Source organism: Bos grunniens, chromosome 21, assembly GCF_055505025.1.
Source record: "Bos grunniens cultivar Pamir isolate PY7600 chromosome 21, Bosgru_T2T1.0, whole genome shotgun sequence".
Lineage (NCBI taxonomy): Eukaryota > Metazoa > Chordata > Mammalia > Artiodactyla > Bovidae > Bos > Bos grunniens.
In genome coordinates this window covers 23,144,158-23,161,581 of record NC_141185.1, presented here as the reverse complement: position 1 = coordinate 23,161,581, position 17,424 = coordinate 23,144,158, and the positions used below count along the sequence as shown (strand labels likewise).

The 17,424-nt window shown below is 40.1% G+C and overlaps 1 protein-coding gene and 1 pseudogene across 49 annotated transcripts in view; one reads left to right on the top strand and one right to left on the bottom strand.

Moving 5' to 3' along the window:
- MIPOL1 (mirror-image polydactyly 1) overlaps positions 1–17,424 on the top strand; it is a 360,677-nt gene that overhangs the window by 5,792 nt on the left and 337,461 nt on the right. For 32 of the 49 annotated variants that reach the window (XR_015149711.1, XR_015149713.1, XR_015149712.1 and 29 more), the window contains exon 1: positions 13,048–16,902. The exons of the other annotated variants lie outside the window; for them this stretch is intronic. The gene's annotated coding sequence lies outside the window, so the exon portion shown is untranslated. Of the gene's footprint in view, positions 1–13,047; positions 16,903–17,424 lie in introns of those variants that run through there. 49 annotated transcript variants of the gene reach the window in all.
- On the bottom strand, positions 6,332–15,952 carry LOC147349226 (serine/threonine-protein phosphatase PP1-gamma catalytic subunit pseudogene; annotated as a pseudogene).

Below are 17,424 nucleotides of genomic sequence, written 5' to 3'. Positions count from 1 at the left end.
TACTTGGGAAGTTTTTTTCAATATATTATTGTAATATGATAAGAACAACACTTAGAGGCCATTTATTTACAGAGTTCTGTTACTTAAGAGGTAACTGTGAATGTATAGTTAAAACCTATGAGCCATCAACATGCAGAAATCCTTTTACTTGCACCTGGAAGCTTCCCAGGCCTTCACTTAGAACTAATTTTAGACCCAATTCTAGAAAGGTTGATAGGATGGACATCTAATATTTTGGTTCACAACAAATTAGAAAAAATAAATAAGAGAATAGACCAGAGGGAAATCAGGGAGATTCTAGAAAAGTGAAGAGCAATCTGTAACCTTCAGGCCATAGTCAGACTGCCTAGCAAATTGTAATAATTACAATATTCATGTAATACTTACTTATGCAAGGCACTAGGCTAAGATTTTTACAAACCACTATCTCATTCACACTATCCCTGTGCTTGGGCTTCTCATTGCAGTGACTTATCTTGTGGTGGAACACAAGCTCTAGGCACGTGGGCTTGGTTGTTCTGCAGCATGTGGGGTCTTATGGGACTAAGGATGAAATCTGAGTCCCCTGCATTGGCAGGCAGGTTCTTAAGCATTTGGCCATGAAGGAAGTCCTGAAATATTCTCATCTTACAAATGAGGAAGATCACCAAGTGTCAGATATGACTGAACACAGCACACACACACAGGGCTGTTTATAATGAACATAAATTTAAAAATAATTCCTAGAAAAGCTGTTGCTTACTCTCAGATACATTTTGGGCTTCCCTGGTAACTCAGATGGTAAAGAATCTGCCTGCAATGCAAGAGAACTGGGTTCGATCCCTGGGTCTGGAAGATACTCTGGAGAAGGAAATGGCAACCCACTTGAGTATTCTTGCCTGGGAAATCCCATGGACAGAGGAGCCTGGCAGGGTTGCAAGGAGTCAGACACACGACTGAGCGACTAACACTTTCACTTTCACAAATGAGGAAATTCTGGCACAGAAGTTAAGTGACTTTTGCCTGAATTCATTCTGAATACTTTAGATATTATTGGAACCTAAGTATACATATATATGCCTCTATATTCCTCCCCAAACTTGTTATTTTCCATTTGAAAAAAAATTATAGCCATCCTAGGCCAGAGGATGTGAAGTGGTATCACATAGTGGCTTTGATTTGCTTTTCTTCAATGATGGATGAAGTTGGCCATCTTTTCATGTGATTATTGGCCATGTGTAAGTCTTTCAAAAAAAATATATTAAAGCCCATTGTTCATTTTTTTGGTTGGACTGTTTGTATTTTGTTATTAAATTGTAAGAGTTGTTTGTGCATCCTGAATATTAAGCTCTATTTGATATATGATTTGCAAATGTTTCTTCCATTTTTTACTTTCTTGATAGTATCCTTTGATGCACAAGTTTTTAATCTTGATGAAGTCCAAGAGTTGAAGATAATCATTATATGGTCTGGAATGCTTGTTGAAAATCAATTGGCCATAGATACTTGGGTTTCTTTCTGGATTCTCTATTCTTTCTGCTGGTCAGTATGTCTCTTCTTATGCCCCAACCTCACTATTTAATTAATATAGCTTTGAAAGCTTTGAAATCAGAACACATAAGTTCTCCAACTTTCTTTTTCTTTTCCAAAATTGCCTTGACTATTTGAGGCCCCTTGCAATTCTATATGAACTTGAGGATCAGCTTACTGATTTATGCAAGAAAGGCCACTGGAATTTTGATAGGGATTGCTTTGAATCTGCAGATGACTTTGGACAGAAGTGCCATTTTAACAATATTAAATCTTATGATCTATGAATATGGGATGCCTTTCCATTTAACTATGTCTTTAGTTTCTTTCAACATTGCATTGAAGTCTGTAGTATGCACACCTTTCACTTCCTTGGTTAAATTTATTACTAGGTATTTTATTATTTTTGATGCTGTAGGAAGAGGATTTTTCAGAATTTCCTATTTGGATAGTTCACTGCTGGTATACGGAAACACTGCTGATTTTTGTATTTTGATCCTGTAACCTGCAACTCTGCTGAATTCATATATTAATTTTTGGTGGATTTTTTGTGATTTTTTTCGTACATAGAATCATGTCATTTGCAAATAGAAATAGTTTTATTTCTCTTCCAATTTGGAGAACTTTTATTTCTTTCTTACATAATTGTTCTCTCTAGGAATTCCAGTACAATGCTGAATAGCAGTGATGAAACTAGGTGTCCTTGTCTTGTTCCTGACATGAATATGTTACCTGTGAAATTTTCATAAGTGCTTTTTATCAGGTTAAGGAAGTGTTCCTTCTATTCCTATTTTGCTGAGTGTTTTAACATGAAATGAGGTGGAATTTTGTCAGGTGCTTTTTCTACATCTATTAAGATAATCATGTAGGTATTTTTCCTTTGTCATATTAATATGAAATGTACTATATGGATTGATTCTATCATGTCTTAACACCTTTTTATTCCTGGGATAAATTCTGTTTGTTCATGGTGCTTACTCCTTTTAATATGCTTTTGAATTTAGTTTGCTAGTATATTTGCATCATAAAGGATATTGGTCTGTACTTTTCTTGTGATATCTTTTTCTGGCTTTAGTATCAAGGAAATGTTGGTCTCATAGAATGTATTAGGAAGTATTTTCTCCTCTCTATTTTTGGAAAAAGTTTGAGTAGAATCACTGTTGATTCTTTAAATATTTGGTAGAATTCACCTGTGAAGCCATCTGGTCTTGAACTTGTTTTAATGGATTGATTTTAATTACTGATTCACTTTGCTTACTTATTATAGGTCTGTTGATATTTTCTATTCTAGAGTAAGTTTTGGTAATGTGTATATTTTGATGAATGTGTTCACTTCATCTAAATTATTTAATTTGTTGGCATACAATTGTATGCCAATTATATTCTCTTAAAATTCTTTCAGTTTCTGTAAGGCCAGTAATAATGTCCCCACTTTCATTTCTGATTTTATTACATCGGTTTTTTCTTAGTCAATGGAACTAGTTTTGATGTTTTCACTTTCATTTCTGATTTTAATAACATCTTCTATCTTTTTCTTAGTCAATGTAGGTAAAGTTCTGACATTTTTAAAACATTTTCGAAGAACCAAACTTTTGGTTTAGCCAATTATTTTCCCTATTCCCTATTTCATTCACCTCTGCTATAATATTTCTTTCCTTCTGCTGGTTTTGTTTTCTCTCCTTTTTCTAATTTCCTAAGGTGTAAGGTTAAGCTATTGATTTGAGATGTTTTCTTTTTTAATATGGTCATCTACAGCTGTGAATGTCCTGAGCACTGCTTTTGTTGCATCCCATAACCATGGCATGTTGTGTTTTCATTTTGATGTTTCTCAAGTTATTGTTATGGGCTGAATTGTCTCCTCCAGAAAAGATGAATTGAAGCCCTAACTCCAAGTACCTCAGAATATGACCTCATTTGGAAATGGGGTATTTATAGAATAATCAAATTAAAATAAGCTCATTAGGATGACCCTAGTACAATGTGTATTCTTATAAAAAGGGGAAATTTAGACACAGGAAGACATGCATAGAAGGAAGACTGTGTGAAGAGACACAGACAATGCCACTTAATTACAGTTGTCTATAGTATGCTTTGAGTTCAGGAAGTGTGAGGCTTCTACCTTGTCCTTCTTTCTCAAGATTGCTTCAGAGGTTTTTGTGGTTTCATATGAATTTTAGGTTTTTCCTACTTCTGTAAAAAATGCCATAGGACTTTAATAAGGATTGAACTGAATCTGTATATCACTTTGGGTAGTATGGACATTTAAACAGTACTGTCTTCCAGTTCACAAACATGAATGTCTTTCCATTTATTTGCATCTTCTTAATTTCTTTAGAAATGTCTTACAGTTTTCAGTATACAAGTTTTTCACCTCTTCAGCTAAGTTTATTGCTAATTATTTTATCCTTTTTCATGCCATACTAAGTGCAATCATTTTCTTAATTTCCTTTTCACGTTGGTCATTGTTCAGTTCAGTTCAGTTGCTCAGTCATGTCCGACTCTTTGCAACCCCATGAATCACAGCACGCCAGGCCTCCCTGTCCATCACCAACTCCTGGAGTTCACTCAAACTCATGTCCATCGAGTTGGTGATGCCATCCAGCCATCTCATCCTCTGTCGTCCCCTTCTCCTCCTGCCCCCAATCCCTCCCAGCATCAGTCTTTTCCAATGAATTAACTCTTCGCATGAGGTGGCCAAGTACTGGAGTTTCAGCTTTAGGATCATTCCTTCCAAAGAACACCCAGGGCTGATCTCCTTTAGAATGGTAGTGTACAGAAATATAACTGATTTCTGTGCATTGATTTTAATATCCTGAAACTTTGCTGAAATTTTTTATTACCTGTAGTAATTTCATTGTGGAACTTTTAGGATTTTCATCTAAAATAATATCATCTACAGAAAGAGTTAATTTTACCTCTTTATTTCCAATTTGAATGCCTATATTGATTTTTTCTGCCTAATTGAACTGACTAGGAATCCCATGTTATGTTGAATAGTAATGGTGACAGTGGGCATCCTTGCTGTGTTCCTGATCTTAAGGGAAAAGCTTTTAGGTATTCACCATTGAATATGATGTTTGCTGCAGGTTTTTATACATGGTTTTTATTATATTGAGATGTGTGCATGCAAGTTCAGTCACATATGACTCCTTGTGACCCCATGGACTATAGTTATACAGGCTTCTCTGTTCATGACATTTTCAAGGCAATAATAGTGGAGTGGTTGCCATTTCCTTCTCCAGGGGATCTCCTGACTGGGATTGAACCTCTGTCTCCTGAGCCTCCTGCATTGGCAGGCTGATTCTTTACCCCTGAGTCATCTGGGAAGCCCATTATGTTGAAATAACTTTCTTCTATTCTTAGTTTGTTGTCTTTTTTAAAATAATGAAAGAGTGTCAAGTTTTGTCAAATGCTTTCTCTGATTTCAGTTGAGATACTCATGTGATTTTTGTCTTTCGTTAATGTTGATTGATTTCGATATGTTGAATAGAGCCTTTGTTCCAGATAAAAATCCCACGTGGTCATGGTAAATAATCATTTTAATGTGCTGTTGGATTCAATTTGGGAGTATTCTGCTGAGGATTTTTTTTCATCATTGTTCATTAGGGATGTTAGCCTGTTGTTTCCTCTTTTTATCTAGTTTTAGTATCAAAGTACTTCTGGCCTCACAGGATGAGTTTGCAAGTGTTCCTTCCTCTTTTATTCTTTGGAATTTTGAGGAGGATTGGTGCTAATTCTTAAATGTTTAGTAGAATTCTCCAGTGAAGCCTTCTGGTCCAGAACTTTTCTTTGTGGAGGTTTGATTACTGCTTCAATCTCCTTACTAGTTATAGATCTGTTCAGATTTTTTTTATTTCTTCATAATTCAATCTTGGTAGGTTGTGTTTTTCTAGGAATTTATCAACTTCTTTTAGGTTATCCATTTTGTTGGCACATAACTGTTCATATTTGTCTCTTACCGTCATTTTTAAAAAAATAATGGCTTTAACCATCATTTTAAGTATACCACAGGGGAAAGTGTGCTTTAATTAAATATACATACCAGTGATGCTGGCAAGTTGAAAGTTACTCCTTATGTTGATAGCTATAAAAAGTAGTTTTACATGATAAGACAATGAGAAGGAAAAAAAAAAAAACAGTCCCTTTGAAACAAAAAAGTTCACAGTGGTTTGTATCCAACAGTATGCATTTTATGACAATAACATGTACAGACTGAGCACCCTAGAGCTCTTGATATCCTAAAGAAAATGAGCATTTACATTATTCAGGGGCTGTACTGAATTAAAAAATATCAGTTGTACACTCACCACTTAGGGTACACTGTTCTAAGTGTACAGCTTTTACACCCTCATTAAAGTTGTTTTCAAAAGGAACAGAAACAAAACAAAACATTTTTCCTTGGGAGTGGAGAGTCTTTCATTTGCTGTTATAACCAGCAAATACCATTCCTTAAGTAAAAAATGGTGAAGGGGGGGCCCCCAAAACACTGTTTGAGCAAGTTGACCAATACACATTACAGTTTTAAAAAATGAAGGTTATATACTATATGTTACAAGTCCCAACTAAGCAGTGTCAAAATGACATCAATTTCTTTGTTTGCTTTGTGATCATACCCCTTGGAGGTGTTACGGGTCTCGTGGCATTTGGCTTCTTTTTCTCTGCTGCTGCTGCTGCTGCTGCTAAGTCGCTTCAGTCATGTTCCACTCTGTGCGACCCCATAGATGGCAGCCCACCAGGCTCCCCCGTCCCTGGGATTCTCCAGGCAAGAATACTGGAGTGGGTTGCCATTTCCTTCTCCAATGCATGAAAGTGAAAAGTGAAAATGAAGATGCTTAGTCATGTCCAACTCTTAGCAACCCCATGGACTGCAGCCTACCAGGCTCCTCCGTCCATGGGATTGTCCAGGCAAGAGTACTGGAGTGGGTTGCCATCTCTGTAGGCTTTAAAATCTGAAAAGAACACATCAGATGTGTTTCGTCCACACTTATCATGGTACTTGCATTGTCAAACTCCCTACAATTGGGCACGGAAAACAGAGTGACCAACTGCCTCTTTGCAAAAAATTCATATCCATCTTCAACCACTTAATGGGCTTTACATATAAGATCCAAATTATGCCTATGGAGAAATTTTACAACCACTTCTGCATCAAATGTGGACACTCCTCTGTCATTTTCACCCCAGCTTAAGACATCTTCATCGGGGTCAGACCACAAAAGATCACAAAGAAGACCTTGATCTTGTACATCAGTTGGTCACATAATTCGCCAAATCTGTTTCATGGATTGAAGATTTGGTGATAAACCTCCATGACAGCAGAATATTTTCTCATCCGCAATGTCTGCTATCAATAAACAGTTAAAGCAGGCTGTGAAAGTTTTCCATAGTTGAATGTTATATCTTCTTTTACACTCACCATAAAATCCATAAATTCTATTGATGCTGGCACATTCATGGTTTCCCCTGAGAAGAAAAAATTTCTCAGGATATTTGATTTTGTAAGCCAACAAGAGGCTGATAGTCTCCAATGACTGCTTTCCCCTATGTGCATAGTCCCCAGTAAACAGGTAATTGCTTTCTGGCCGGATGGCACCACTCTACTCAAAAACTCGAAGCAAATCGTAGTATTGCCCATGGATATCACCACATATCTTGAGTGGTGCTTCAAGTTCTAGCAGGATAAGACTGATTGAGAAAGCTCTCTTGGGACTTTAAGCACAGTCCTCTGATTTCATTCTCCTGTAGCTAGACATTCTTACTAGGCTTGGACTCTCTCACTTACAGCAGCAGTTAGATGTTACCACCAATATTGAGTTTATTTATATCCGCCTTCGCCTTCCCGTCGCTAACCTTCTCGCAGAGGCTCCACCGCAGCTGCAGGTCAGGATTTACGGCAGCGGTAGCAGAAGCTGCGGCAGGTCCTCCCTCAACCACCCCTCTCCCTGCTTCCTCCTTTCCCCCCCAATGAAACCATGAGCTCTTGTGGTCATTTTTAATTCTGTCACATCAGTGGCAATGTCTTCTATTTCATTTCTAATTTTAGTTATGAGTCCTCTTCTTTTTTCTTTCTGAGTTTAGGTAAAAGCTTATCAATTTTGTTGATCTTTTAAAAAAAATCAACTTTGGATTCATTGATTTTTTTAAAAGCTGTCTTTCTAGTCTATTTCATTTATCTTTGTTCTAATCTTTATTATTTCTTCTCTTTTTTGAACTTTGGACTTAGTTTGGCTTCATTTTCCTAGTTCCTTGAGTTCTAAAGTTAGGTTGTCAACTTGAGGTTTTTGGGTTTTTTTTGATGGAAGCATTTACTACTATAAACTTCCCAATTAGTACTCCATTTGCAGCATCACATAGTTTTGGTATTGTGCTCATGCTCAGTCCTTTCAGTCAAGTCTGACTCCAGGACTGTAGCCTGCCAGGCTCCTCTGTCCATGGGATTTACTTAATAGTGGTTAATACTTTGCAGATTTTCCTATTTTCTTTGTTGTTGATTTCTAGCTTCATTTGTGATTGGAGAAGGTACTTTATTTCAAACTTCTTAAATTTATTAAGACTTGTTTTCTGACTTAACATATCTTGGAAATGGAACATTTCTGACTCTTTGTGACTCCATGGACTTGAAGCCTGCCAGGTTCCCCTGTCCATGAGATTTTCCAGGCAAGAAGATGGAGTAGGTTGCCATTTCCTTCTCTAGGGGATCTTACTGGACCAGGGATCAAATCATCTGCATTAACAGGCAAACTCTTTACCACTGAGCCACCAGGGAAGCCCCGTTGTTGGGTATAATGTTGTTCATATGTCTGCTGCTGCTGCTGCTGCTAAGTCACTTCAGTCGTGTCCAACTCTGTGCAACCCCATAGATGGCAGCCCACCAGGCTCCCCCGTCCCTGGGATTCTCCAGGCAAAAACACTGGAGTGGGTTGCCATTTCCTTCTCCAATGCATGAAAGTGAAAAGTGAAAGTGAAGTTCCTCAGTCATGTCCGACTCTTTGTGACCCCATGGACTGCAGCCTACCAGGCTCCTCAGTCCATAGAATTTTCCAGGCAAGGGTACTGGAGTGGGATGCCATTGCCTTCTCCGTCATATGTCTGCTAGGTTGGTCTATAGTGTTGTTCAAGTTTTCTGTTTTCTGTTTCCTTATTTGATCTACTGTTTTGCTCTCCTACCTGTAGTTGAAAGTTGGGCATTAAAGTCTCCTATTACTATATTGCAATCTATTTCTCCCTTCAGTTCTGTAAATGTTTGCTGCATATATTAAGGCATTCTAATGTTCAGTTCAGTTCAGTCGCTCAGTTGTGCCTGACTCTTTGCGACCCCATGAATCGCAGCACGCCAAGCCTCCCTGTTCATCACCAACTCCCCCTCACGTCCATCAAGTCGGTGATGCCATCCAGCCATCTCAATTCCTCCCAGCATCAGAGTCTTTTCCAATGAGTCAACTCTCCCCATGAGGTGGCCAAGATATTGGAATTTCAGCTTTAGCATCAGTCCTTCCAATGAACACTCAGGACTGATCTCCTTTAGAATGGACTGGTTGGATCTCCTTGCAGTCCAGGGGACTCTCAAGAGTCTTCTCCAACACCACAGTTCAAAAGCATCAATTTTTTGGCACTCAGCTTTCTTCACAGTCCAACTCTCACATCCATACATGACCACGGGACAAAAAATAGCCTTGACTAGACGGAGCTTTGTTGGCAAAGTAATAGCTCTGCTTTTGAATATGCTATCTAGGTTGGTCATAACTTTCCTTCCAAGGAGTAAGCGTCTTTTAATTTCATGGCTGCAGTCACCATCTGCAATAATTTTGGAGCCCCCCAAAAATAAAGTCTGACACTGTTTCCACTGTTTCCCCATCTATTTCCCATGAAGTGATGGGACCAGATGTCATGATCTTAGTTTTCCGAATGTTGAGCTTTAAGCCACCTATTTTACTCTCCTCTTTCACTTTCATCAAGAGGCCTTTTAGTTCCTCATGGCTTTCTGCCATAGGGGTTCAGTTCAGTTCAGTCGCTCAGTCGTGTCTGACTCTGTGACCCCATGAATCGCAGCATGCCAGACCTCCCTGTCCATCACCAACTCCCGGAGTTCACTCAGACTCACATCCATCGAGTCAGTGATGCCATCCAGCCATCTCATCCTCTGTCATCCCCTTCTCCTCCTGCCCCCAATCCCTCTCAGCATCAGAGTCTTTTCCAATGAGTCAACTCTTCCCATGGGGTGGCCAAAGTACTGGAGTTTCAGCTTTAACATCATTCCTTCCAAAGAAATCCCAGGGCTGATCTCCTTCAGAATGGACTGGTTGGATCTCCTTGCAGTCCAATGGACTCTCAAGAGTCTTCTCCAACACCACAGTTCAAAAGCATCAATTCTTCGGTGCTCAGCCTTCTTCACAGTCCAACTCTCACATCCATACATGACCACAGGAAAAACCATAGCCTTGACTAGATGAAACTTTGTTGGCAAAGTAATGTCTCTGCTTTTGAATATGCTATCTAGGCTGGTCATAACTTTCCTTCCAAGGGGTAAGCATCTTTTAATTTCATGGCTGCAGTCACCATCTGTAGTGATTTTGGAGCCCAGAAAAATAAAGTCTGACCCTGTTTCCACTGTTTCCCCATCTATTTCCCATGAAGTGGTGGGACCGGATGCCATGATCTTCGTTTTCTGAATGTTGAGCTTTAAGCCAACTTTTTCACTCTCCACTTTCACTTTCATCAAGAGGCTTTTGAGTTCCTCTTCACTTTCTGCCTTAAGGGCGGTGTCATCTGCATATCTGACGTTATTGATATTTCTCCCGGCAATCTTGATTCCAGCTTGTGTTTCTTCCAGTCCAGCGTTTCTCATGATGTACTCTGCATAAAAGTTAAATAAACAGGGTGACAATATACAGCCTTGACGAACTCCTTTTCCTATTTGGAACCAGTCTGTTGTTCCATGTCCAGTTCTAACTGTTGCTTCCTGACCTGCATACAGATTTCTCAAGAGGCATGTCCAGTGGTCTGGTATTCCCATCTCTTTCAGAATTTTCCACAGTTTATTGTGATCCACACAGTCAAAGGCCTTGGCATAGTCAATAAAGCAGAAATAGATGTTTTTCTGGAACTCTGCCAAAGAATGTTAAAATTACTGCACAACTGCACTCATCTCACACACTAGCAAAGTAATGCTCAAAATTCTTCAAGCCAGGCTTCTACAGTACGTGAACTGTGAAATTCCAGTTGTTCAAGCTGGATTTAGAAAGGGCAGAGGAACCAGAGATCAAATTGCCAACATCCACAGGAACTCTCTTGCTTTTTCGATGATCAAATTTATATTTATAAATTGTTACATCTTGTTGGTGAATTGACACTTTTATTATTATATAACGTCCATCTTTGTCTCTTGTGACAGTTTCTGTCTTAAAACTATTTTATCGGACAGAAGTTTGCCATTCCTGCTCTCTGCAAGTTCTGATTGTAAGCAGTATCTTTTCTCTTCCTTTCACTTTTAATGTTTCCTTAGCTCTAAAGGGAGTCTCTTGTAGGCAACATATAGTTGATCTTGTTTCCTCATCCACTTAGCCAATCTACATATTTGAATATAGAGAAGCGAAAAGCAAAGGAGAAAAGGAAAGATATAAACATCTGAATGCAGAGTTCCAAAGAATAGCAAGAAGAGATAAGACAGCCTTCTTCAGCGATCAATAAAAGAAATAGAAGAAAACAACAGAATGGGAAAGACTAGGGATCTCTTTAAGAAAGTCAGAGATACCAAAGGAACATTTCATGAAAAGATGAGCTCGATAAAGGACAGAAATGGTATGGACCTAACAGAAGCAGAAGATATTAAGAAGAGGTGGCAAGAATACACAGAAGAACTGTACAAAAAAGATCTTCCCAACCCAGATAATCATGATGGTGTGATCACTGACCTAGACCCAGACATCCTGGAATGTGAAGTCAAGTGCGCCTTAGAAAGCATCACTACGAACAAAGCTAGTGGAGGTGATGGAATTCCAGTTGAGCTATTCCAAATCCTGAATGATGATGCTGTGAAAGAGCTGCACTCAATATGCCAGCAAATTGGGAAAACTCAGCAGTGGCCACAGGACTGGAAAAGGTCAGTTTTCATTCCAATCCCAAATAAAGGCAATGCTAAAGAATGCTCAAACTACCGCACAATTGCACTCATCTCACGTGCTAGTAAAGTAATGCTCAAAATTCTCCAAGCCAGGCTTCAGCAATACGTGAACCGTGAACTTCCTGATGTTCAAGCTGGTTTTAGAAAAGGCAGAGGAACCAGAGATCAAATCGCCAACATCTGCTGGATCATGGAAAAAGCAAGAGAGTTCCAGAAAAAGATCTATTTCTGCTTTATTGACTATGCCAAGGCCTTTGACTGTGTGGATCACAATAAACTGTGGAAAATTCTGAAAGAGATGGGAATACCAGACCACTGGACATGCCTCTTGAGAAATCTGTATGCAGGTCAGGAAGCAACAGTTAGAACTGGACATGGAACAACAGACTGGTTCCAAATAGGAAAAGGAGTTCGTCAAGGCTGTATATTGTCACCCTGTTTATTTAACTTATATGCAGAGTACATCATGAGAAACGCTGGACTGGAAGAAACACAAGCTGGAATCAAGATTGCCGGGAGAAATATCAATAACGTCAGATATGCAGATGACACTGCCCTTAAGGCAGAAAGTGAAGAGGAACTCAAAAGCCTCTTGATGAAAGTGAAAGTGGAGAGTGAAAAAGTTGGCTTAAAGCTCAACATTCAGAAAACGAAGATCATGGCATCCGGTCCCACCACTTCATGGGAAATAGATGGGGAAACAGTGGAAACAGGGTCAGACTTTATTTTTCTGGGCTCCAAAATCACTACAGATGGTGACTGCAGCCATGAAATTAAAAGATGCTTACCCCTTGGAAGGAAAGTTATGACCAGCCTAGATAGCATATTCAAAAGCAGAGACATTACTTTGCCAACAAAGTTTCATCTAGTCAAAGCTATGGTTTTTCCTGTGGTCATGATGGAGAAGGCAATGGCACCCCACTCCAGTACTCTTGCCAGGAAAATTGCATGGACAGAGGAGCCTGGTAAGCTGTAGACCATGGGGTCGTGAAGAGTCGGACATGACTGAGCGACTTCACTTTCACTTTTCCCTTTCATGCAATGGAGAAGGAAATGGCAACCCACTCCAGTGTTCTTGCCTGGAGAATCCCAGGGATGGGGGAGCCTGGTGGACTGCCATCTATGGGGTCGCACAGAGTTGGACACGACTGAAGCGACTTAGCAGCAGCAGCAGCAGCATGTATGGATGTGAGAGTTGGACTGTGAAGAAGGCTGAGCGCCGAAGAATTGATGCTTTTGAACTGTGGTGTTGGAGAAGACTCTTGAGAGTCCCTTGGCCTGCAAGGAGATCCAACCAGTCCATTCTGAAGGAGATCAGCCCTGGGATTTCTTTGGAAGGAATGATGCTAAAGCTGAAACTCCAGTACTTTGGCCACCTCATGCGAAGAGTTGACTCATTGGAAAAGACTCTGATGCTGGGAGGGATTGGGGGCAGGAGGAGAAGCGGATGACAGAGGATGAGATGGCTGGATGGCATCACTGACTCGATGGACGTGAGTTTCAGTGAACTCCGGGAGTTGGTGATGGACAGGGAGGCCTGGCGTGCTGCAATTCATGGGGTGGCAAAGAGTTGGACACGACTGAGCGACTGATCTGATCTGATCACGTTTAAAGTAATTGTTAAAAAAAATTATTACTGACAGGATAAGATTTACTATTGCCATTTTCTCAGCTGCTTTTTGTATGCTGTGTAGTTTTTCTTCCTATTCTTTTCTTTATTGTTGTCACTTTTAAATTTTAAACCAATGGATTTTTCATAGTAAACTGTTTTGATTCCTTTCTCCTTTCCCATTATGCATATGCATATACATATATAGAATATATTTTCCTTTGGTTACATCTGTCCTACCCTTTATGTTGATGACACACACATAAAAAATGACTTTTTATGCTGCAAATCCATTAACAGATTTGTAGTTTTCATGCTTTTGTGTTTTAAATTTTATACATTTAAAAGCGATTCATGCATATAGATTACAAATACTATAGAATTCTATATTTGTCTATCAATTTACCTTTATCAGGGAGCTTTATTTTTTCTTATGGCTTTGTATTGCTGTTTACCATTCTTTCATTTCAACTTAAAGAGTTCCCTTCAGCATTTTTTGAAGGGCAGGAGTAATGGTGATGAAAGCCTATAGATTTACTTTATCTGGAAAAATCTTTTTCCAGAATTTTGGAGCCTGCTGAATTTTATGTCAGTTTCTCTCCTCCTATTTGGTGAGTTTACAGTCATTATTCCTTCAAATAGGCTCTCTGCTTTCTTTTTCTTTTCCTTCTGGAACTCTCATTATGCTTATGTTGTTTCACATGATGGTGTTCCATAAGTCCCTTAGCCTCCCTTAAGTTTCCTTCCTTCTTTTTCTTCTTGCCTGAGTGATTCTGAAAGTTCTGTATTCAATTTCATTGATTCTTTCTTCTTTCTGGTCAAGAATTCAATTTCAGAATTTCTGTTTAGATCTTCTTCATAGTTTATCTTTGTTAGTGTTGTTGTTTGTTAACATAATGTTTTCCTGACTGCACTAGTTATCTATCTGTGCTGTCTTAATTCACTGAGCATCCATATGATGGTTATTTTGAATTTTTTTGTAATTCATATATCTCCATTTCTTTAGGGTATGTATCAAATTTAATTTGCTCCTTTCAATGGGTAATGTTTCCCTATTCTTTGTATGTCCTGTCATCTTCTGTTGGGACTTCAACATTTGCAAAATCAGCCACCTCTCCCAGTTTTTGTGATCTGGCTTCATACAGGAAGAACTGTCTATAATCAATCCGGCTAGAGATCCTAGAGACATCTTAAGCCTCACATGCACTTTGGGCTTGTGTGTGTAATCTAATAATTGAAGAGGTTTGCCAATTTCTACTGAGACTCTCCTTTTGGATCTTTCTGCCTTATTGTGGCCTCTGTGATGCAGTAGTAAGCTGTGGTACTTGTCTCCCATCTAACTTCTGCCTGTAGTATAGTGGACTCTGGGGCACACTGATTGCCTTTGTTCTTAGCAGCCCCAAACTGGCTGCCCGTTCCTGTCAGTTTTTAGATTCAAGGAAGATAGAAACCAGTCCCCCAGGCACCTTCTTGAAAATTCAGATCACTGAATATATGTTCTCCTTTTTCTTCTCAGTGAGAAGATGGGAGTTGAGAGTTTCCTCCCAATCATGTTTTATTGGGGGTGAGTCACTTGCAAGTGAGTGCTACAAGATTTCTTACTGGGTACTGATGCAGTTGGTTTCACATTAACCTGGGGTGCGGGACACACTTAACGTTTCTGGATTTCTCATAAAGGCAATTGGCCCATGTATTATTGTTAAATTTGTGTCTCCATGGGAGAAGGAGAGTCTGGGGTTGCCTATTCCACCATCTTCTTAATGTCACTCCTGATTTGAATCTTTTTCAATGAATTTGTATTTATGATATAAATTATGGCCTGTCTTGGAATATCTTATGCATACTTGAAAAGAAAGTGTATCCTGTTGTTAATAGCTATTCTATAAATGTCAATTAGATAAGTTGGTTAATACTGTTGTGGTTGATTGTGTTGTTCAAGCCTTAGATGGACGTGAGTTTGAGTGAATTCCAGGAGTTGGTGATGAACAGGGAGGCCTGGCATGCTGCGATTCATGGGGTTGCAAAGAGTTGTGCTGCAATTAATGGGGTTGCAAAGAGTTGGACAGGACTGAGCAACTGAACTGAACTGAATGTACCCTTAGCCAAAGAAAAATAGTATAATCACAGTTTTTAAATTTAACTTATAAATTCATTATTTGGTTTGACTTTTCTCAGTGTTACGATAACTATTCTCTCTTATTTCTTGCTACTCTAGCTAGGAAAACCAACTCTCCCTCTTTTTTTTTTTTTTTTTATAACATAAATTTGAGTTGCCCTTAAAGCTTTTCACAAGTCAAACCTTTTTTCCCGATTAGGGTGCTCTTCCCAGCTACTCTGACCCGTTCTCCTTTTTGCCTCCTATATTTTTATGGTACTTTTTGTCCATCTATATCTGATTCAGACCTTGACTGAAGTAAATAAAAATGGATTTCAAAGCTGAAGCTATAAAAAAAGAAAATTTCTTCAGAGCCCTGTGCATTCATTACAATGTAATAACCAGGAGCTTGTATTACAACTGTGTTCCAACTAATTAACATTGGTTTTTTAATTTTTCCCCCCACTCCTCTTTTTTACTAAAGTGTAAGTTTCTTTTATTAACTTTAACGACTAACTTAGGAGACCGTCAAGACTTTATTTTATACATATTCTTCGGGGATATTTAAGAAATCATCACTATTGCTTATTATCCAAACCCAGAGGAGTACCTGGCACATGGTATGTTCTCAAGAACTATGTGGCGTCTGAAGGAATTAACGTGAGATTTATAAAAGCAACACTTATCTGTGGTACAGGAAAACCACATTTGAATTACTATCAGCTATAATCCTTTCTCGTTTCAACACAGAGGTACAGGAATTGAGGACTTAATTTTTTAATTCTGGAAAGTTCAACCTTTTGTCTTAAAGAATCCATATATTGAACGTTAAGCTTCCATATCTTTTTCTTAAGTACCTCCTAGTTTTAGTCTGAAGCGTTCTTTGTCTAAGAGGTGGGTACTGGTTTTTGCTAGCCCAACTGGAGTCCGACTGCAGCTTTTTTCATTCAACCATTCCTTCCCAACACGTCCCTCTTCTCTCCCTGGAGTCCCATCCCCACTCTCCCTCTCACCTCAAGACAAAAACAGAACCGGAAATCCCATTTCCGCCAGTTTCTGTGGAAACTCCACAACGCTCAAGTTGAGGCCACAAGACACGTTTTTATGGACGTGGTTTCCCTCCCCTAACGAGATTAACTTTTGTCTGGGGAATATTTGGTCTCACAGAATGCGCCGTTCACCTCATACCTGACAACCTTAACTACGAAAACTGTCTTCTCCAAACTCCAGCGAAGATTTCCCAAGCTTGCTCTGTTGCCCAGGTGCCCCGCCCCACAGCCCCAGTGGCGCGAAATGCGCATGCCCGGTGCGCGCCGCCTGCCCCTGCCCGGCGTCTGCTCCTCCCCTGATCGCCGTGGATCCTCGCGCGCCGGGCGCGTCTGGCCCCCTCCTCCGTTGCGCCCCGCGGGGACATTCACGAGCGCGCGCACCTCCTCGCACAGAGGAACCCGGGGTTGGGAGGCTCCGAGCGAGCTGCGATTGGCTGACGTGGAGGCTGCGCGTCTGGCCTGAGAAACTCTGGGCGAGAGCGCAGAGTCTGCTCCCGGGGCTGTGCAGGGCGCATCTCAGGTAAACGGGTAGGGTGGGAGGTTTGGGCGATCCGAGAAAAGGAGGGGTGGGTTGAGACCAGCCCTGGAATTTCCGGCCGCAGCCTCCTTGGAGAACGGCAAGGGGCCCCCCAGGAGCTGCACCGGGTGAATACTGGCCCCGTGCGGCCGGGAATGATGGGGCTCCCTCGAAGGTCAGCTTTGTGTGGTCCCCTGGTCTACTTTCTCGGCAGGATTTCGGCATCTTGCCCTGTTTCTTATTACAAGAATGCTGCAGCTGAGTTTTTTATTCGAGGTTTTTTTGTTGTTGTTGTTCGTTTGCTTTTCCCTTAAGAGGCAGTGAGTTGGAGGTCCTGGCTCAACCTAGGATTGATTCCGTGCCCTCGAGAGTCACTCACTGGTTTGTATTTCAGTTCTCACACTTTAAGTTTCGGCAAAGAATACGGTGATTCTTTCGGTAGGCGGAGCCATGCTGTAGAAAGATACTGTTAAAATTTTTTGAGTTCGTAGTGTCTCTGGGCCCACATTTTTCGTCCTGGCTGGA